Genomic DNA, 23,847 nt, shown 5'->3' with positions numbered 1-23,847 from the left:
GAAGATTAGTTTCGTTTATTTGTAAAATATATGGACAGAATTGGATATTTTTTTTTATTGATTCTAACATTTGAAGATTGAAGGAAATAAGCAACCTTTTTGGCATTGTATCTTTATTTTCTATTTTGAAGCACCTAAAATGGGATCGAAACATGAAAACAGTTTTATGTCAAAAATGGTTTACAGTTTTATGTTGAGGATTTCTAACTCTGATTGGGCAGATAAGTTTGACAGTGAAGTTAATTGAGAGGAAAAACAATAACAACAAAAAGTTTTTAAAGGGAAAAGTGCTAAGTTTATCACTAATATGCAATCTAGGCCAAGAACAAAAGTTTTGACTCTGAGTGCCAAAATGGTGCCAGGTTTGATGTATTTTTCACGTCACTTTGTATATATGAAATGGCCAACAGAAACTACAGACATGGCAGAAGTTAATAGACACCCCACAAAAAATATATGTTTAAAGTTTGAAACATCCATCATTTATTTTTGCATTGGTGCCCGCATTGGATTTCTCCCTTTGTTTTACTTGGTTCGAAGGCTTAATCAGAATGAAGTCCATCTGTCATGAGACCTTGGTGTAGGGTACCCAACTACTTTTGTTTAATTCATCCTCTTAGCATTTTTGCAGAGGTCTCCATTTTTAATCTAATTTTCTCAATGGTGTTGTTTGTATGAAATTTTTTTTATGTAGAAATCACTTGAGACAAGGCATGAAGCGACATGATGTAAGGAACTAAAAAAGAAAAATGTCACTTCAAGATCAAAAACTAGCCAATGGTAAGTGTTATATGGGTAGATTTGACCGAGGAAACAGTAATTCTTCCCCTTTTGTCAGAAACATCACTCAAGGAATGTGAGAACTAAATAAGGGAAACAAGAGTTGCATGTTTTTGCCAGTGCAGACAAGGTTTTCCTCATTTTGTCCAAGACATTATAACTGCAGACATGGTTGAATCTAGTCATATAGGAAATCCAACGTAATGCTTTTTTGTTACTATAATCGATAGACTTTTTTCTTTCATTGATCGACAACACTTGGTGCTGTACAAAGCAAGAGTAAGTGTTTGAAATATTAATATTTTATACTAATTGACAGTGTTATTTTTGTTTCTACCATATATTACTGTAATCAGTATGGATGCAGTCCTGTAGTAATGTGCTCCAAAAAAACAAGAAGCCCATGCAAAGAAGCTTTGCCCATGGAAATTATGCCTGATGCTAGACACATGAAGGGAGAAAGTAAGGTCTTTTATATTGTAGTAATAAAACGAATTTTTGCTGTGAATGTCTTACAAGGAATCAAACATCGACTACAGAATAAGCAGATTTTGGTGTCTTTGTTTCTAACCTACTTGCATAAATAGATCATTTAGAGTGCAGCTTAGGTTGCGCATATTTTGGTATCTTGTTCACTGAAAGAATTCAGAGATAAAAGAAGTTCTAAAGCAACTAGCATTCTTCTACAGTTGCAGAGGTCTGCTGGAACTCCTATTCATCAAAGAGCTGTCTATAATGCACCATCATTCACTTAAAGCTTTATGAACTAGACTAGATAGCTGCTTATCCCACAAATGGGATCATCTGTACTTTGTTAGCTTTTATTTTTTCATCCTGCTGCTTTCTTACCAGTTAAGTCTAGAAAGAAAACCAAGTTTAGTTGTTGATAACCTGACTATTCAGCAGGTAGTACTATGCTACATTTTACCAGTAGCACTTATAATAAAGTGAACATACATACGCTCAGTTTATGATAGAGGCATGTTAAATATGCAGCCTGTGGCCTTCGGGGAAATACATTTGTGGCACCTATAAAAACTATTGTAATGTAGTTATACAGCAGTAAAAAATATATTTTTTATAATTTAAACATACTTCATTCACTGAAAACTGCACACTTTTCTTTATTCCAAATGTTTCTTTACATTGAAAAACAATGTTTCATCGATTTCAAATGCAGGAAGCATACAAATGCATTTGTGCAAGATACATTTGAAAAATGTTGATGCTTTTTCACGCCCCCCCCCCTTTAAAATTATTTTCCTTTTCAACCCTACTAAAATAAAATTTCATGCTCCTCCATCCCCTAAAATAAAATTTCATGCTCCTCCATCCCCTAAAATAAAATTTCATGCTCCCCCATCCCCTAAAATAAAATTTCATGCTTTTATCAACCCCCATAAAAAAAATATTTGATGTTTTTTCTCCACTTATAAAATAGAATTTCATGCTTCCCCCTCGCCGTAAAATAAAATTTCATGCTTTTTCACCCCTTCCCCCCATGAAATAAAATTTTAGAAAATCCATAAATTCAAATGAAAGTAATTTTTAGTATTAGTAAAATAAAAGGTCGAAAAACAAATTGTATTTTTCTAAATAACAAAAATATTCTGCAATAATTTTATTAAACAGCCATCCTGACAATACAAATTGAGCCACATTCCTCTCAAGAGATCAGGAATTTGACATGCGCTCTCTAAATATTCCTATGGCATTTTCCCACATATTTCACAGATACATGTTTTTTTAAAATATAAATCATTTTAATCTTTAAACTTCTATATTTATTGCATGTTTGAATTTTGCTCTAGCTGAAGCCATTTTGATTGAAGATTTCAATTTAATCCGTGCTGACAGATTTTTAATCATTTCGTTTTCTTATCAGTGGTCATTATTTTTCTTTTTAATTTATGAAATGAAAGTGATTGATGCTTTTATTTTCTTTGTGTTCTATTGAAAAACTGTTTAAAACATCTATTGATAATCTATTGACAGATCTTTAAATATGATAGAGAAAAAAAATGGTTGAAATGTTCAAAGTTGTCCATTTATTATTTGCTTGTATAGACGATGTGCACGCCTCTTTTAGATTATAGAAAACGAATGTTAAATATTTGAATGTTTGTTTGTAAAAGGGAAAATTATGACAAATATTGGCGAAGAGAAAGATAAAGACACAATGTTCATGTGCTATCGTGAATAACAGAAACCTGACCTATGACTTTGCTGAGGCCCATTCATCATCCATGCAAATGACTGAGCTGAGTATGGACATCATAAAATGGTGCTTTCAGCAGTCTTTGTACGACTGGTAACCAGTGAATCATAGTTGTTTTTCATTTTCACTGATTTCTCATAAATAATTAAATTTTGTTCATTCCATTCATCATTTTCAGTCCTCTCGTAATATTCTTCATCATTGTCAACAATGTATCCATTTATCTCGATCATCCTTATCCTTGAGTTGCTTTTGACCTTTATAAGTAAGTACTATATGAATAAGCATTAGTAATTTGATTTTGTTTTACTGCATATCAACAACCCCTTTCGGGTTATTTTAACGCTGTATTCACTCATTTTGGTAAAAGTTTTCATGCTTCAACTTTTTTATATATTCAAACAATTGAAGGAAAAGAAAAAAGAGAGAGACAGAAAGGAAAATTTTTGTTTTTGGCTTTGTAGAACATGATTGAATTTTGAAAAGGGGGGGGTGTTTGGTGCATTTTATGTCAGGAAGTCTGTATCTTCAGACAGCCTGATTTGATAGCATCGTGAATCGCATTTTTTTTTTTATTTTTTAATTTGCGACAGTTAATCCACCATTTGATTTTGTTACAAAATGATCCACAGTTTGTCTGAATTTGTCTCCCCTCTGTTGATTTACAATATTTGATTCACTGTTTCTTCTGTGATCATGAGCTTTAACAATGTGGTTTGTGGTTCAATTTTTAATCGGTCCTAGATTTATTTGCAGCAATACTTTCAGCGTTTCTCTTTTTTTTTTTTTTTTGGTTCACTAATTAGTCTTCCTTGTATTTTTCTCAACCATCTTTAGTCAGATAGCTGAAAACGTCTAGGCATATCACATGTATGCACTTAAAACGGATAAGTATTTTACATTTTCTATTTATATAATGAAAATTACATTTTTGGTCCTATACCCCCCCCCCCCGATAAAAGTGGGGGGGGGCTGTAAATTCACCCTTGTCCGTTCGCACTTTTCTCAATAACAATGCCTTGGAAGTTTTGCACAAACATTAAACGTGATATGAGTTAAAAAGTAACAAAACGGATTTTCCAGGAAAACTCCTGTTGCTCCCCTAGGGGTGCCTTTCAGGTTAAAATGGCTAAAATTGACACTTTTTTGCTTATTAAAAAAAAAAATTGATACCTTGGATTTTTATAAAAATTTCTGAAAAGTTGTAACTAACTGATTTTTATATAATTTTGTTTGTCTATACTTTGCTCCAGGGGCTCTTTTAGGACTAATAAAAACACTCCATTTTGGGGACTATTTTACCATATTTGTCCAACATTTTCTGTTGTATGTCTATTTAGCAGTTTTGCATGGTGCTGAACTCCAATTTAAATATGTAAAGGTCTTGGGGACTTTTGGGGCTAAATAAGGGGGGGCACAAATGATGAACTTAGTCATTTCTTATTTTGCATGGTGCAGAACTCAAATTTACATATGTTAAGGCCTAAAACTGCACCGTTTGTTCATTTTCACCAGGATTTGACGTCCCCTGGGGACTTTTGGGGTTAAATGGGGTGGGGTGGGGGCAAATGTTGAACTGTTCATTTTTTTTATGCCTTGTTCACTGTGCATACTTCACTTGTTTTTTTGTTTATATTTTCCTAAACTGAAACACGAGTTGTGAATTATTGGATATTTCAGAAAAAGTTACTTGTTGAAAGCAAGCAAAGCAAATAGCAACAAATGCATGCATGTAAGAATGAATCTGTTTATTTTAATATTCCAGAATTTTTTCTTTTGAAAGGATTCAACTCAATCTGAATTGGTAGCTATTCACCTCAAAACAGTACCCTAATATTCTCCTATATAAAATGCTATATGTCTGTCTATCTGTCTATATTTTCAAACTCTATCTCCTCCGAAACTAAAAGTCGCAGAGCAGTGCTAGGGGCCTCAAATGATTGGATTTTTTTATGGACCGTTCTTTAATGGGTCTTTAGCCGGTTAAAATAGTTTTTAAGGAGTCAAAAATGGATTAAAATTGAAAAAAAAAAATCGTTATACATTTTGTACATTCATCTTAGTCTATTTTTAAATTTTAATCAGTCCATATGCATGTCATGTTGGTACAGTGGTAACGTCACCAGCTTTGAATGCTACAGTTTTGCTTTCAGTTTGGATTCTAGCTGATGGCACTCAAATACTTTTCTTTTTTTACTTTTAGAATTGTAACTCTATAATAATATATACACAATCTGGACAAATTAAAATATCATATTTCAGTGTATTTTACAACCTAGCAAAGCCCCCCCCCCCAGCCCACTAGGTAATATATATATATATATATATATATATATATATATATATATAAACTTTTGTAAGAGTCTTGTTTGACTAAAGGAGATTGCTTAGGGCATCCATTAAACAGATTGTTTTGTATCATTTCTTCTCCCAAATTATTTGTTGGAGTTATGACAAACAACTTTGGCAATCCAAAATGATAAAATTATTTTTAATCCACAATTTTTTAAATAGAAAGATATTTATGATTTTGTTATGGTCAAGTTGTAATTTTATATAGCATAAATCAGTTGGTCTGTAACGTTAAATGAAGAATTGTTTTGACCTCAATTGATTGCTCTCAGACTTTGCCTTCCCACCTTTTGAAAAAGTATTAGTTTATTGCTAATCACCTAAGGCTGCTGTACTGGGGAATGCCGGTGGGACTACACAGGTATGTTTTTACAGGCCAGAGTGCTCTTCCTCTAGGATACTGGCTTTTCAAATCTCATTTTCCCGACCTTGTGTCACATTTTCCTGCTGTGAAAGGGAGTTAAACACTTCATTTATTTTTTTTGAGAATTTTCTAAATACTTGTACTTGTTTTATGGTCATGGCATTTTCATCCGTGACTTTGATTGCGGCTCAGCATGTTTGCACATGATCGCTTCTTTTCTTTTTTTTTTTTTTTTTCTTAGTTCAAACATTTTTTGTCAGTTTTTAAAATTTATTTTTGCTCACCTTTTTTCAATACCTAATTAATGTTGTAGAGGAAGACTTCTATTTAATACAAAACATAAAACCATTTTAATGTTCAATTTGTTTTATCAGAAATAACACTTTTAGGATGAAAAGTAAACTTTTGGAGTATGGACATCCCACTTGTGCCAGTCATGCAGTAAAGGAATTTTTGCTTAAAAACAAAAACCACATGCTCGGTATATAAACAAATAATGATGTTCACTTTTTTTGGGAGGGAGGGGGGGCATATTACAAGAAGTGTTCACCTTCTCAAAGTTTGAAGAATAAGTTTTGCCTGATCAGAACGAAAAACGAAATACAAGTTCCATTACATAGTCCTTTGGCTGAGAGCCCAAAAGACCCAACCTGCCTGAAGAGGAACACTGGTCAAACTGCCCGGTGGCTCTCTGAAAAAGCAACCCCCCCATTGAAGGTTCAACTTCTTCAACTCCCACTCTTACTACTCCTCCTCTGAGGGCGAGGCTATCTATGACCACCTCCTCTTCCTATCTCCTGGAATCTTTTCATCCCTGACTGATTCTGAGCCTTTGTTAGCAGTCATAATTCAACCTCTCAAACATTGACCACTGTAGACATCCACTGGAGCTAACATCTAATTCCACTTTTTCATAGTCTTTTTCTTTCTTTCTTTTTTTTTTTTTCTTTCAAGATATTTGAAAATTTGCTATATATATATATATACTTTAACCTCAGAAAAAAAAACGAGTTTTATTGTTTTCTTTTCTATGTTAATTTATTACTATCCCAAGGCTATTTTTATTTTCTAATGGATCACCTTGTTCATAAAATGCTATTATCATATCAAGCACACTAGTTATTATTGATTCCATTTCATTTGTTCCTCATATTGTTCTAATTTAACTTCTGAGAAGTTTAAGACAAATCAGTATTGTTTCCCTCGTTTAGAATTCACTCTTTATCTAAAAGCATTTTCTCAGCTTCTTATTTATATAATCAACACCTGGTTTCAATTTTCCTTCTATTTCTGTACACATTTTCTCAGGTTTATTCAACAGAGTTAATAAATTGACATCAATATATTTTCAACATTTCAAAAAAAAAAAAAAAAAAAATTTGATCTTATATAGATGTTTTGTCATATTTTTCATAGTTATTTACACTTGGTTTTATTTTCTTCTATAGACGAATGCAACCTTAGAGTTGTAAATAATTCTAATACTTATATTAATCTATTGTTAAGGTTGCTAGAAAAATCGTTGGATTATTGGTATTTGACTCCTGTGCGATTTTCTACTTGTATAAGAGTTGGATACCTCGTAAGATGGAGTACTGCTGCCACATCTAAGGAGGTGTCACTCAGAGTATTCTTTCTCGTCTTGCAGAGTACAAAATCCACTCTAGTAAGGCAAGATTCCTTTTATTCTATACAACTTCTTTATCGTAGAGAGACGTTGCTAGTCTTTCTATACTCTATCATTATTTCCATGGAAAGTGTTCAACTGAGCTTCAATCTCTGATTGCTCCCCCGTAAGACATTCACAGCAAGCGTCTTATCGCAGTTGCAAAGCCTTTCCTTTCTTCCTGCAATATGCGAAGCATCAACAAGAATTTTTCATGAACAGTTTCTTTCAAATGACTCATCATCTGTGGAATACATTGTCACAAGATTACTTTCTTTGAGAGGTACAACATGGTCATCTTCAAATTCAATATCAATAAATTCATCATTTTTAATCCACTCGTAATTTATTTCTAAACTTGATTTAATGCAGATTGTTTTCTGTAAATATTGCTGTACACTAAAGAGTAAAAAGTGGACTTGCTTCCCCTTATTTTGTCCTTTAGTCCTCACATTTCATGAGCGATGTTTTTGAAACAGGGGGAAGAATTGCTGTTTTCTGGAGCAGGATATATCCATCTAACGCTTATCATTGGTTTGTTGATTGTTATTTTATTTTTATTTTTTGTTTTTTTAGCTTAAAGTACTTTATCTCTCTACATCAAGTGGCTTTCTGGAGTGATTTCCATACAAATATATTCTTCATCATTCAACTGAAAATTTATCCATCTTTTAGAGTGGCTTTTATTCTTGGTAAGTGGTGATCCATTTGTCAAAAAAAAAAAAAAAATCGCTTTGTATTGTGAAAAACTGATCTTTACCATTCAACCCAATCTATATTTGGAAAATTAAAATCACCAACCATTAGCGTTTTCATTTGTAATCAATGCAAACAATATTTTATTTAATTCTAACATTTTATTGTTTTCTTATTCACTCAAATTTGAAGATGTGTATGAAAATTATATTCAGAATTTCGTTTTTTAAAAATAAAGATTTGAACATATAAAACAAATTTATCAATGTATCTATAAAAGCGAAAATGTGTATGCGAGGACAATTTTCAACCTATATACTCAACGAATTTTTGATCTCCAGACTTGAAATTTGGTATATAGGGTATTCAGACATGGAAAACATTTTAATCAGTTTTCATTTGGAAAAAAGTGCTGCTAAACATTTAAAATTGAAAAATTGGTATGTGGGAGGGGGGGTCATTGGATTTTTATTTGTTTGTCAACTGTTTCACAACTGTGCATGCATGAACGTTCATATAAACGCTTCCTTATGTTAAGAATAAGTAGGTTTGAAAACACCTTTTAAAGTCGTAACAAACTAGTCTAATGGTTATCGTACTTGGCTCACTGTCTAGGTTTTGGTTTCGATCTCGGCTCAAGTATTATTTTTTTACTTATAAGAAATGAACTGTTTAGAAAAAGCATAATACTCGCATGCACATGTCTCAGTTTCCTCCCATTTTTTTTTTTATTTGATTTTTTTTTTAAGAATTTAATGTTACGTTTAATACCGGGCAACGCCGGGTACGTATGCTGGTGTAATCTATATATTTGTAAAAGTGATTGTAAACACAACACAAGCAGAGTTTCCAAACTTGAAGAATAATCTACATTTCCTAAATATTTAAAAGTTGGGAATAAACATTTTCATCTCCTGCTCATTTTCTATAGATAAATGCATATTTTTAATACAAATTGTGTATTGACGGACTTACCGTTGTTAAAAGCGTATGATATAAAAGGGTTTACATTCTTACATTGCATTTTAAATTAGCATATCTTCCAAGTTCCTCGAGTTCCAAGTGAAATATACCAAATAAAAATATAACAGAAAAATGTTCAGATATACTTATTTGTGATTGGAAAATAAGTAAAGTTTACCTGAAATTTCAGAATGTAATCCAGTAGGTTTATAAATATCTCAGCAATTAAAATTTCAATAATCATGTAAATTTAAGTTGATTTGACGCCATTTTTATTCTTCATTTTAAGAGTCATGTAAGGAGAGGCAATCAGTGCCATTATATAATACCTTTCCAGAAATAGGTTTTGTTTTTCCTCAGAAAATGGACCTTAATGACTTAAATTTAGAGGATTTTTTAAAACTAGAGATGTGCCCAAATTGATTGACTTAATCCTAACCCTAAAACGCAACCCTAAAGTAACCCTAGATTTCTGTTATCTTATTAAAAAAAAAAAAGGTTGAATTATTTTCCTTGAAATTCATAACAGTGGCAGCGATGCTATTTATGATGTAAAGTAAAATTTAAAAAATAATAATAAAACTACTGGATTATTTTTCTGCAAATTTTTTTTTTTTTTTTTTTTTTTTTATACAGTTTCTCTGTCCCCTCCCCATACACACGTTCTCTCTCTCTCTCTCTCTCTCTCTCTCTCTCTCTCTCTCTCTCTCTCTCTCTCTCTCTCTCTCTCTCTCTCTCTCTTTATTAAGAAAGTATTCACATTTTCAACAACATTTATGCTAATTTTTCTTCCAAAATTGTAATCGTAGAGAAATTTTGCATTCTCTTTATATCACCATTATTCATTCACAAGAAACTAGTTCAACTTTCATAGGGTGAGTGCCACTTCAGTATAGTATTATAAGTGTATTTTTTTAATAGACTTTCCGATGCGAACAGCTCAAACGATGTTATGTTTTTCTATTTCGATTTGATTTTCAATCATTTGAAAAATAATTCCTTAAAATCTTCCTCTTTATTATCGTTTATATTCGAAATGTTATTTTTCCTGTTTCATCTTTCATACATTTCATCTATTTCTTTTTAATCGTGATCTTTGATGTACTTTGTGCAGTTTCATTTATCTCTTCTGTTTATTATTTATTATGATACCATCTATTTTGTTCGCTTATTTCTTTCTTTTTAATAAATTTAAAATACATTTTTTAATTCTTTAATCATCTCTAGGATAATTTCTTTTCTTCTTTTTTTTCATCCTTTTTATTCCCACTTTCGTTTCGTTTGTCCAGTCTGTATTTTTCCATCAATAACTTTGTTATTCTTTGAAATCTCACTCATACTAGATACTACTACATGGCAGAAAAATAACGGTGTCGAGAACTTTAAGAACTATGCCATATTTTGATTGATATGATTAATTATCCAGAGAGGGACTTGTCATACCTTTGATTTTTACAGTTGCTCGTTTTGGCCTCACCTACTTAATGTCATTTTATTGCTGAAAGACTAAGCTCCTTAGTCCACCCTTCTACAAGTAGAGATGCTTTCATATAGACTATACCTATCAAGCAGACTCTTAAGATGTTGGAGAAACAACCCATCCCAACAGCATTTCTCTGCACATTTTCTGTGATACCGACAGCTGAAAGACCTTTGATTCTATCTATTTTTTGTCACTTACGGTGCAATAAATATTGCTCACTATTTTTTTTTTTTTTGTCATTGCCATATTTTTGTCTTGTATCTCAAGTTGTGAGACTGGTTGGTAGCATTGGTAACAAAACCATACTTTTCATTCATTTCTCTCTTCATTTTTATACATTTCAAATATATTTCAATTATCTGAGATAATTTCTTTTCTTCCTTTTTTTTTTGTTCATTCCATCCTTTTTATTTCTACTTTCTTCAATGTTCAATTTTTATTTATTTTGAAACCAAATTGTGGAAACCGTGATGTCATCTTTCTGTAGATTGATTAAAAAAATCCCTTGAAATTTCCCAAAATTTAAATATTTCCACAAAGATGAAAACAGCTTAATAGATTCACCGTTTCTTCCAAATGTCATATCGTTCATTTAAAGTAATTATCTTAAAAAATAAAAATAGTTTATACCCACTATTTTAGTGGTGTTGGTACAGTAGCTGAATACACTGGCGTAGCTGGGGGGGGGGGCGGCACACCTGAGGGGGCGGCATTTTGAGAGGGTAAAAATAGAAAGTAGAAAAAATAAATAAAAATAAACAAAAGTTAACAAAAAATATGAAATTTTATACCAAAAAGGTTGTAAAAAATCGGAATTTTGGGGGGTATCGGAATCAGAAAAAATGTGTCCCTATTTTCTGAGCGTCGGGGGGGGGCGGCATGGGGGCGGCATTTTGAGATGATAAAAGGGGAAAATCGAAAAAAATGCTAACAAATTCATACTTAAAAGGGAACTTTCATATAAATTTTTATTGAATAGGTGCGAAAAGAAAGTTGGATATTTGGGTGTGACATCAAAGAGGAAATAACATTAGATGCGAAAGTTTGAATTCATTAATTTTATTACTGTCCAATTCATGAGGCTAAGACTTTGAAAGTATCAAACGTTTGTTTTTGTAGCATACTTTTTTATAAATCCTTGTAAACTTTACAATTGCTAGCTGGGGGATCGGACAAAATCACCCCGGGCAACCCCCACCATCTACTTAAAACAAAACGAAAACTGATAAACTCTCAAATGAATAAAAAATATTAAAAAGCAGTTTTCATATTTTAATTTTAATTTAATTGAATTTAGGAAAATTAGATACCGTAGAACTAATTTTCGCAAGCTATGAAAATTAAGCAACTACAGAATAAATGTTAACTTAATAATAATGGACCAGTTTTCCTGCCTAGCAAAAATGGACGAATTTTCCATGCACCCAAATGCCGGGGGGGGGGCAAATTTTACTACCGCCCCGGGCGGCAAAAGGTCTAGCTACGCCACTGGCTGAATATGCCAATTTTCATCTTTTACCACTTTTTTTTTAATACCTAGTATAAAGAAAAATATTTGAGATTTTTTGGAAACAAAGATTCATACATACATGATGCTTCATAAGATGTGAATATTTCTTTATTCAAACACATGCCACCAAGCATATAACACATCGTCTTGATTTGATTTATACCTTTCCGAACATTTTCTATCTTAATAGGACCCCCCCCCTTCTCCTCTCCGCGGGACTAACAAAATGTAAAAAAAATAAAGAAAAGAACACTAAGTTTATTTTTGAAAGATGTATTTTTAGATATCTAAGGTCTTAGCTTATTAAAACAAAATAATAAACGATTCTTCATTTTAAAATTGCATAATTTTTTATTTCTATTTTAAATATACTACAGTTTAGCATTTTCATGAAAAGTAACTACGATGAATGTATTTAAATATTTCTATTGGCGAAAAAAAAAAATTAGGAATTATGCCTTTTAGAAAAAATAATTCACTTTGAACTAATGCCAAATTCACTTCATGTCTATCTTTTGCAGATTATCAAAAAAGATTACTTGGATAATATATATATATATATATATATATATATATATATATATATATATAATGTAAATTATTTTATTTTATATTAATTTCTTTAAATTTATAAAATCCTTATTGAATTGAAAAAAAAAAAAAAACTTTTAGACTTATGCAATAATCGAACCTGAATACTGACATCATAAAAATTACTTAGTAATGTGTATTCTTTTCTTTGTTAAATAATCACGTTTCTATTTTATATTTAATCGAATAAACTCTAAAACACTAACACACTGTATATAGATTTTTCACTTTGTAACAAGTTTTCTCATGATTTTTAAAAAATATTTTTAATGATTTTATATTTTTAATGTTTTATTTTATCAGCTTGCCTACAGTAATTTAGACATAAATTACCGGCTGAATGTCCTAATCAGTTTCTCCATTCTAATCCAACCTGACCGTTTCTTGTCTTAGAATTGGTAAAATTAATCAATCTCTTCACGATTGTTTTCATTTAATTAGTTGAAAGTTAATGAAAAACAAAAATTATCATTTCTTAATGATTGTGCAAATTATTTTAGTTTGCATTTTGTTGGCTTGGCCATTGTTTTCAGGAATCCATGAATAAAACATTAATGAATAATGAGAGATTAAGAACAAAATGTGTTTCTTGTAAAATATTACATTCAACTCATAGTTGTTAGAATATTTTGGTGAACTAAATTGTTCATTGACTGAATGACCAATAGAGAATGCTAATTATGTTTCTTAAAACGATTTCATGTATGTTAATTCTTTATAGAATACTATATATATATATATATATATATATATATATATATATATATATATATATATATATATATATATATTTCAATATTCATTGTGAGAAATGGGTACTAGTACAGTTTTTGAACCAGGCAAAAATGCTTGCCTGTTTTTATTTATTTATTTTTTTTTTTTTTTACTGTTTATGTTAACAGCTGGAAGATGCAAAAGGTGAGGAAAGCAAACGAGAAATTAAATTGTAAATGGATAAAATTGTAAATTGGTGAATGTCGATTTTCCAACAGAAAAGGAAAGTGAAAAACAACAACAAAAAAAAACCCAATAAAAAAACAAATGATCAACAAATAACTGTTACCAAATGAAATAAAATTAAGTTAGGGTAAAAACATAGTTTGGTTTTTATTGTTCAAAATTTAGCCAAAAAAAAAAAAAAAAGTTTGTATTGAAAATAAAATGGTTAGTATAAAAAAGAAAAAACTTATGAGTCATTTTTTTTTTTTTTTTTGTAAAAAAATACGGTGAATATTTTTTTGTTCTTCAAATATTGTTTCATTATTATTTTTTTTTTTTTTTCTGTTGGAATACCGCCTTGTTTTGATTTTGATGCAAGTTTGTTTTTATTTGGCCTTTTCCAATTGTTTACATAATTCTGTATTGACCAGTCGATTTTATCTGATTCAAAAAGCTGTACCAGTACTGGAAAATGTTAGTTATAGAAAGATTACAACAAAATGAATATTGGTGTGGATAGATGACTCTGAGTGCTATGTTATGCACGATCCGTGCAGCTACTAATAATGATGTTAACATGCCAGTCCTTGTTAGATCACCAAAGTGACTTTGTGTTTGATCAGTACCATAAGAGTAACCATTTATGAATACTAGATGCTGTACGCTTCTTTTCTCTGTTTACTGCAAGAGTTCAAATAACTGTCAGTTACATATAACCTCTTATGAATATTGACAATAACTATTTTTGCAGATTCTCGTATCATCATACGTCACTCCAATGATTTCAATACTGCAATTTGGAACTTGCTCATCCAGACATGGCACCAATGGATGTTGGCCACCTTCACATGGTCTTTCCTGTGATTATCAGATTCTAAAAATAAACCTGGAAACCAAGATCAATAACAGACTCAATCGGATCAAAAAGTTGTAACAGGCCGATTCATACAAATCAAATTGAATAGAGGTTGAATAATACATAGTTCTTGGGGTTGATTGAGTTTGCTGTTCACTATGTAAAAGGTTTTAAAATGTTCATTCCAATATTAAATTTATCTTGTAAAGAAATTGGGAGTTATTTTTTCCTAATTCTTTGAAAACTAATTTTTATTTATATATGCTTACTTTCCTTGACTGATTGCAACAAAAAATCAAATAGACCCCAAACCCTGATATCTTTTTTACTAAATTATTTTTTTTTTTTTCGCCTTTCCTTTTTTTCTTTCTAATGTTGACAACATGTTGTTTCTTCATATGTAATCATGTAGTTTCTTCTCTTATATCAAATGTTGTGCCCTCCTCCTTTTTAGGACATCATCGTCTTCTTTTTGTCAGCGTCTCTTTTGTTGGTTATTAGTGCTGATTCTTCTTGCAATCGAAAACTATTGTTGAAACCATTTTACATTACATTGTTTAAATTTCTTCTCGCTTTAAAAAAAAAAAAAAAATTCTAAAGATACAACTCCGTTTCAATCAGTGTTTGGTTTTGCAGCAAAATGGTGTCTGTGGATAACTAAAAATACTCTCCTTTATTGGGTTGAGCATATTGGGGAGTGAAATAACTGCCACTAGCATATGATGCAATGCTCTTTGTGTAAACAAATGGAGCATAGGCATTTGGACAATGTTGATCATTATAATCTCACCTACCTATTTAGCAGCAGCCAAAATAGCATAGGAGTTAGAAGCGCCGTCATTTAGGCAGTCAAATTTCAATCCTAGCTTGAGGCAGTTGCTAGTCTAGCCACACTCAACAGCTGTAATACAGCAAAATAATCTCTGTAGATAACTAACTAATATATATAAGAAAAACATGACCCATTAAATCACCCATTGAGCTTGCGTTAGATTGTATGACTCTGGTGGGGTGGGGGTTTCCAAAGCAAATTTAATATAAAAAAATTTGGAAGAAAACAAAAACAAAACAAATCAGTTGCTTTTTGTTTGCTATATTCCGCTCTTTCTCTCTACAGATATGAGTTAAATAGTATTCTTACTTGTAGTAATATTCTTTACTATATTTAACTGTTAATAAACAAAGATAGTGACAGAAACTAAAGTGATAGTTACCATATAAAATAAAAACTGTAATATACAATGAGAACGAGTTGGTGATAGATACTTAGTAAGAGATGGATCATTTAGTGAGTTAATTGTAACTTATTTGAGCAATTAAAACGGAAGTTCTTTTTTTGTTTGTTTATTTTTCAAATGTGACTCAAACCTTAAAACTGAGAAATATTGTTGCATGTACAGGGTGGAATGGTAAAGTTATCGATCTAAAGTAAACAACACTACAGCTTCATTTTAAAACTTTTATTAAAAAATCAAGTTATGCGAATTGATTATTTAGTAGAACTGACACTTATTTAATGTAGTTGCCTTCAACCTCAATCGCTACCTTGATATGGGTCCGGAACTGGGAGCATGCCTTTTCCACAAGTGCTGACAGGAGTTCGGCGAGTACTTGGCAGGTGGTGGCAATCAGACTGGCTTGTTGGTGATGTTCTTGATGTTCAAACGAAGTAGTCCAGCAGGTTCAGGTTGGGTGAGGAGGGTGGCCAGTGAGAGAAAGTCGTAGCATCTCTTCTGATGCCAAGCCTGGGTATCTTTGGACTTGTGGGCCAGTGCCAAGTCCTGCTGCCACACCCAGGATCTGCTAGCGGCCACCTGATTGCACCAAAGTATCACCACACTCTTCAGCACATTCAGGTACACTTTGGTGTTTACTTTCAAACCAACTTCAGAAGATTTGAGGTGGCATGATGTGATTCTCACTTGAAACTACACCAAAGATCATAACCGTGATGAAACTTTGTTTTCATCACCCTTGGCACATCCCTGTTGTTCGTGGCAATCTAGCGATGCATTTTGAGAGTGCTGGCAATGGTCTCTACCGATCAACAGTTGTCATAACTTGGATCGGTAGAGAGCATGAGTTGTACAGCGGCGCATCTTTGATCTCGCTCATTGAACATTGTGTCACTTTCAGGCATGATAAAAGGCTCCTATCACTCTTGGGATTTGTATGCAACTGGCCAACTAGTAGATGGTCTGCAACAAAAAAAGTAAACCGGTTTTCATCTCACGGGAATGGAAGCATATTGTTTTTTTTTTCTAAGGCGATAATTTTATCGTTTCACCTGTGTATTTCGTATGATTAAATTATATAGGAAAAAAGCCTTAGGAAAACAAACAGGTATTAGTTCATCTTCAGTAAAACTTGTATAGACTAAAAAAATACCCGTCTCTGGACTAGTATAATCAATAAATATAGCATTAATATTGAATTAAAATTTTTTTTTTTCTTTGGAGGGGTACGGCTTAGGTGGCATCTTCCTAAATGGTAAATTTTACAAAAAATAAAAATGTGCACATATTACTCGTCCTGTTGTCTAAAATACATAATCTATAATTCATATTGATAATTTAAATAGTTTGATTTTATTAAGCATATACATGTTATTGATGCTCATATGTGCGCACGGATCCTTTTAAAAATATAACTCAAAATTTGATGTCGAGCAATTCTTTTCTCTATTTTTTTTTTTGTATCTAACGTATTTTAAAAACTTTTTGGGAACAGGTGCGAATTTAGGTGGGCACACCCCCTAAATGTTAAAGTTTACAAAAATATATGCCCATGTTACTCATCGGGTTGCCGAAAATATATATTCCAAAATTCATAATGATCGGTTTATAAAAAAAAGAAAAATTATATATATGTACTCTCTATGTTGACATTTATGAAAAGAGTGAGCCCATACTACTCACTGTTTTTTAGGATATATATTGCAAAATTCATAAGAATCTATTAGTTTGGATTATCCTCTGTGTGTGTGTGTGTGTGTGTGTGTGTGTCTGTGTCTGTGTGTGTTTGTGTGTGTGTGTGTCTGTGTCTGTGTGTGTGCGCGCGCGCGCACGCGCAAAATCTTGCACATTTTCAAAATAAAATTTAATGATCCATCCATTAGTTAGACTGTTTGCCGCTATTTACTTGCCTTTTCACGTTAGATACAAAGTTGATTTTTAATGTGAGGAAATTCAGTTCCCCCGAAAGGGACACTCGAGTGAGAAAGAATAAAAATAACTACAATCGAGAATGCTTTCTCATTCACTGACCGAGGACAGGAAAGATAAAGTGTAGTATCAGAACAGATACTACACTTAGCTTCTAGTTAAACGACAGTCTGTCATGCTTAAGTATAAAATTGCATTTTTGTTGATCTGTCACACAAATTTGAAATAGTCTTTTTAATTGCGAAACACAGAAGTTGAAATGTATCTTAAGAATATCTGTTCTTGATTTCCATTCGAAATGGAATTCATAAGAAATGTTAAAATGATTGTCATTTGTTTCCTCTCGCTTTTGCTCTCATTTATAAAAACGTAAGTAATAATTCAAAAATAGGTTTTCTAAAATAAAAAAATAAAAATAGTTCATTCATTATTTTTCATTAGTTGATTGCTTTGTCTCTTTGTGTTCCAATTGATGATTTTCATGTTTTATTTTTTTTTTTTTAGAAATTCTTTTCTGTTTTCCATTTTTTATTTGTGAAATTTCGTCTTTGTGGAACATTTTAAACAAAAGAAGCTACAGTTTATCAAATGCTCACCTGTCTGCATGAATATAAACTGTAAAAAAAGAAAAAAGGTGTTTTAGTGCTTCGCTTTTGTTATTCGTTAAATTACTTATATCTTCATAGCAAATTATGTAAAAATATTGATTCATTTCATTATTTCTTTCTTTATCAATTCAAATTCTTAACATTTTTATCTGCAAATTCTCAATGTTGTTTATGTAATCCATTCTTCATACTTCCTAAGATTTTCATGAATGGCTCTACTTTTGAGGAGAAATCGACCCTGAAACATCTTTCTTTCTCACTAAATCTTCATATATTAGATCCATTGCTCTTTCTGCTTCTTGTAAAGTCGATTTCCTCCGATTGCTTTAAATACTTTCTCACACTTTGAGGTTATTCTCTACCTTTAAAAATCTATTAGCCCATGTATGGAGTACTGCTGTCATATTTGGGCTGGTGTATCTGTCCTATCTGAGAGCTCTTTATGCGGTGCAGAAATGTATCTGTAATTTGATTGGTTTCCACTTTTCCACTCTGTAACATCTCTTTCACTGACATGATGTTGCTAGTTTCAGTCTTTCCTATATGTTCTTCAGAATTGTCTGATCTATTCCCTGCTTCCTTTGTTCCGGCTAGTTTGACTCATTATTCTAGTGGAATCCATCAATTTGCTGTTTTGAAACCGCATTGTAATACAACTTCATAGTACAATAGCTTCTTTCCAAGAACTGCAAACTATGAAACTCTCTTCATGCTGACTGTTTACCTCCCACTTATAGTCTTAATCTTTTCAAGTCTAATGCATTTCCTATTTTTGCAATGATCATCTTTCGTTCTTGTTTGCTCCTTACATCAAGTGGCTTCACATTATGTCTTAAGTAATTTCCATAAAAAAAATTCTATCTATTACTGAAACTCTGTGATTATTTATAATCTTTATTTTTATCTTTTTTCTATGCATCAGTTTGTGAAAGAAAATAATGTCAGAATTTTGGGGATAATCGGGCACAGTGGAAGATCCTTTAACTACAAGAATGTCATGACTCCTGAAGATCTAGTATATGTATTTCTCTCCCATCACAAGAAATATGACACCAGGGTCGGAAAGTGGGGTCGAAAAGTCAGCACCTCTGAGAAAGGGCAAGCTGACCTGCAAAAAGTGTCTGAACAGCCCCGTCAGCATTCCCCGGTAAAGGTGCCTTAGACCATTAACAATAAACTAACCCCTTCTCAAAGAGAAGGCAAAGCCTGAGAAGATGAACCTTCTAGAACTGCATAGGACCCAATCAACAGGGAAAAAGTCGTCACGGGAATAGTCTAATCTCTGTTAATTTTAGTGCCAAAGTTTCCTAAGTGAAAACCAAAAAATTCTGCAGATCCTGCTTTTCTATTTATCTTGTTTATTTATCTGCACACTGAATGATGCCATTATTTTGTGATGTCAAAAATTATGACTTTGTCCCCATGTACAATGGGTGACGTTACAAAGGCATAAATGATGTAACAAAAGGATGACCTTCTCTATTAAAACAGAACAAAGACGGCCTGCGATTCTTTTACTCGTAGATTGTTTTTGTGAAATCGTCTAGACCGAGAGGGTCTAGTATCATTTAAAATAAAAAAATATTCTGGGTATACAAGTGAGAACAGAAAGTTCACAAAAATTATTTTATAAAGATGGGAACCTATCACAAGGTTTTTTTTATTGCAAAATTAAATTTTATCCTTTAAAATTTTGAATTGTATTTATTATTATTACCAGCAGGGAGACCTGACGTTATCTGGGATTGAATCAGGATCAACAAATGTTTGGCCATCCCATATTTTTTCATCAAAATTGTTGAAATCGTCCATTTTTCAGTCAAATCAATTAATTGCCTGCTCTACTGCTGATTTTATAAAATTATTTTTATACTAGCAGGGCTACCAGGCATTGCCCGGAGCCATAAAAGTAAACAAAAGTGTTTATTTGTAAATGAAGCAGTTGGATAATATGGTAAATATTATCCTAAATTTTTAAGAAGGGCTTCCACCTCTTTCTCATGATACTGAGGGAAAGTAAATATAGATCATATGTATGTACATATGTTATGGGGACTTATGCAGAAGATGGACCATGATATTTTTTTTAGATAGGATTTTCAGATTAAATCCAGTTCTTATGGCATAATTTGTTTATTAAAATGTTAGGTGAAAGTACAGTTAAACTCCTTTCTCTTCTCTTGAGTATTTGCATGTTTGTGTGTGTACGCACACATTACAGATTACGCAGTCAGGGATATTACCTATAATCTGAAAATAGACTAACGGCTAGCATCCAAAAAAAAAACGTAACTTACTAAGAAAATGAAAATATATTTTATTAAACCCTGACACAATAAAATTGTATAAGAAAGAAAAAAAAATAAAAACAAAACAAATGAATTGATAATTAAAAAATAGAAGAAATGCTATTGCACTGTCAAATGCATGCTCAGCTGAACACACACACACACACACACACAAACCTTGTAATAAAAACCATTAGCAAAGAGGAATACACACAGGGAGGGAAGGAAGAGTAACCTATTTATACACACTGTGGACTCTGTAGAATAATAAGAAACAGCAGTCCGACAGCTACAAAGCCACTATTAGTGATTTGTATCATACGCACGCATACACGCACACAAGACTATGATGACCTATGCATTAAATAAACTTGATGCGAGGCGAAATATGTCTCTTAGTGACGTCATGTTTTAATTTTAATAACTGTTCTTTTATAAAGCGAAGAACTGGATTCTGGAATATGAGAATTTTCAGAGCTCAGCCAATCAGAATAAATGGACTTTGGTGAAGGAGCCTTTATTATTTATGAATCAGAAATTGAAAAGCTTATGTAAGGTCTATGAATGTATCAGCCAGTTACGGTCGATTTAATCACAGAATCTGTAGAACGTGTAGAATTTGTCCCAGTGACAACTGGTAATAGTGGTAGGACTAAATATTTAGAGAGAAATAGGGACTCCTTCCTCTAACAGTGTTGCGATTGTGATATTGCTCATAGTATGCAATGTAGTATTTTATTATCACGACTGAATGTGTCTAAAATAGCGTTCTGTTGTTGCAAATCTACAATACTTTGGTCCAGAGGAGAATTCCTGTGGCTACTTTATTAATATAGATTGAGAAGTGATAATAATTTTAATTAAAGTTTAAACTGCAAAAGTCAAGTATCATGGTTAAATTGTGCTCTAAACAGAAACATTCATTTTGAACATGCCTCTGCCATATCAAAGAATCTACTTTTGATTTTATGTGGTGAGTCTTTCAACTCGTGTCATGATAATGGCTTGAATGAAAGTTTAAAAAGCAAAAGTTAAGTATCATGGTTCAGTTGTGCTTTAAACAGAAATATTCATTTCATATGTGCCCCTGTCATATCAAAGAGTCTTCTGTTGATTTTATATGCTGGGCCTTTCTGCTTGTGCAGTAATAAAATTTCTCAAATGCATTTGTAATGTTAGGCTGTAAGGTAGTAAAAATCACCTGTTCCTTTTATCGGATTTTTTCTATTATTGATACTTACTGAAGACATTCTGATACAAAACCTATCTAAGAATACTGTCAGGTACATAAAATGCATTTGTGTTAAATTTAAAAAAAATCAGCCCAGTCATTTAGAAGTCCACAAGGAACAAACATACATGCACAAAGTTCCTTTTATATAATAATAGAGATTATTATTTTATTTTCATTTTTTTGCATTTTACTAAGATTAGACATTTTGAGAATAACTTTCAACTTCACCTGTTCTCCCATGATGCTTTAAGCAGCCTACCATAAACATAACAACTATGGAGACGTTTTGAAAACCTATTTCAAAGAGAACGATATTAATAAACGTGGAGATTTCTTTATTGGAACAAGTTACCATATCGATAATGTGTCTTGTTTGAATAGTTTTAAAAATAATATTGACCATCTTCATCTTTATGGTAGAAAAATGTATCACGGCAACAATATTGGGAGCTTTCAAATAAATCCAATTAAAAAAGTGATACATGAGAAAATTAAAAAAAAAAAAAGAAAAAAAAAAGAAAAGTGGATTAGTTTGGACATTTTTCATCATCTATCACTTTATTAATTTTTTTTTTTTTTTTGACTCTAACTTCTTTTGAAAAAAGAATCTGTATTTGCTAGCAGAAGTAAAGTCTGAGTAAATGCATTGCTTTTGGAGACGGTGAAATTTTGCAGATTAAAAACAAATAATATAGTGATAGATAATGAAAATGTCCAAAACAATTTGTTCTTTTTTTTTTTTTTTTTTTTTGTACTTTTCATTTTTCATCATGTATCGCTTTTTTAATTGAATTATTCATGTAGTGTTCATTAACAAAACAAAACGTTGCATTGAGTCAGGAAAAACATGGCCATAGTCTTTAAAATAAATAAGTTATAGATAATATATAATGTGTTTATAATTTACTAGCAGGGCAACCCAGCATTCCCTGGTTTCAGCATCAGGTTCTATTTATAGACACTGATGATAGGAACTGACCGATCAAATGGAGCCATGTTCTGCTAGCAATCAATCAGTAGCCGAAATCACTCCATAAAATTACAATCTTTTAGAATTTCTGCAGATAATTTTTCATGTCCACATGAGAAAGAATTTTGCTCTTCATCTGCAAACTTTTATAGTTTAAGACTTGTACAGATTGGCTACTCACCAAAACTCTGTTAAAATTAAACATGGCTTTCTATAAAAAAAAAAAAAAAAGAAAGTATAACATATTCCTGTTAAAACTTGGATCTCTCTTCCCTGGCTCCCCTCTTTCTTATCCACCCAGCCCATTCCCCTTTTTAGATATATACACACACACTTTTTATAGATTACTCAAGTAGTATGTTGGCACATGGGAAATAACCCCTTAAAAAATGTTACTTCCTTTTAGTTAATACATTAAATAGATGGACCCCCCCCCAAAAAAAAAAAAAATCTCTGCCAGTTTAGGGTCAAAGAATGAATGATTTTTAATACTTAGATATTCTTCATCCAGGGCAACACTGAACACTATTAACATTGTGGATGTTTATATTTTAGCCTTTGACTTTTAGCTGAATATACAAACACACAGACAACTGCCCTTTATATTAATCAGACTCTTAAAAAAAATTTAGGAGTTAGAATTTAGTCTGCTGACTTTACAGTCCGGTTTAATAGTATTATTAGAAGTCATACCTGTAATAGTTATTATTTCTCTTTATAACTTTTCACTGATGTTACTCCAGAAATAGTAATGAGACTTTATCCTCTTTTCATCAAACACTTTAGTGTTCAATCTAGACATAGAAAAACACTGGTAATAAAATCATGAAATGGGCATCATATGTTTTTGTTTTCGTAATTGAACTTTGGCACAATACCGAAATGATAATCATTTTGAACTTTTTAAATTTAATTAAAAAAAAAAGAAAAGAAATTTTGAAATGGGATTGTGCATTTAGCTTATTTTTTTCTTTTGCATGTTTTACTGAAATAGATACTCGGACTCATTTTAATTAAGGTAGTCGGATTTTCCAACTTAGACTTATATATCAATACATCTGACAAATCTAGATTTGATTCTGGCTTTTTTTCCCCCCATTCTGTCTTTACATAAATATAATTTATTTTGCTTATGTTTTTTTTTCCTGAAAGTATTTTAAATAAC

The 23,847-nt window shown here is 31.7% G+C and overlaps 1 protein-coding gene across 1 annotated transcript in view; it reads left to right on the top strand.

The window, feature by feature from the left end:
* LOC145283689 (mannosyl-oligosaccharide glucosidase-like) overlaps positions 1-23,847 on the top strand; it is a 116,477-nt gene that overhangs the window by 76,285 nt on the left and 16,345 nt on the right. The gene's annotated exons all lie outside the window — the stretch shown is intronic.

The sequence above is a fragment of the Euprymna scolopes genome, chromosome 8, assembly GCF_053919585.1.
Source record: "Euprymna scolopes isolate OS-2025 chromosome 8, ASM5391958v1, whole genome shotgun sequence".
Classification (NCBI taxonomy): domain Eukaryota; kingdom Metazoa; phylum Mollusca; class Cephalopoda; order Sepiida; family Sepiolidae; genus Euprymna; species Euprymna scolopes.
This window is presented reverse-complemented; position numbering and strand designations above follow the sequence as displayed.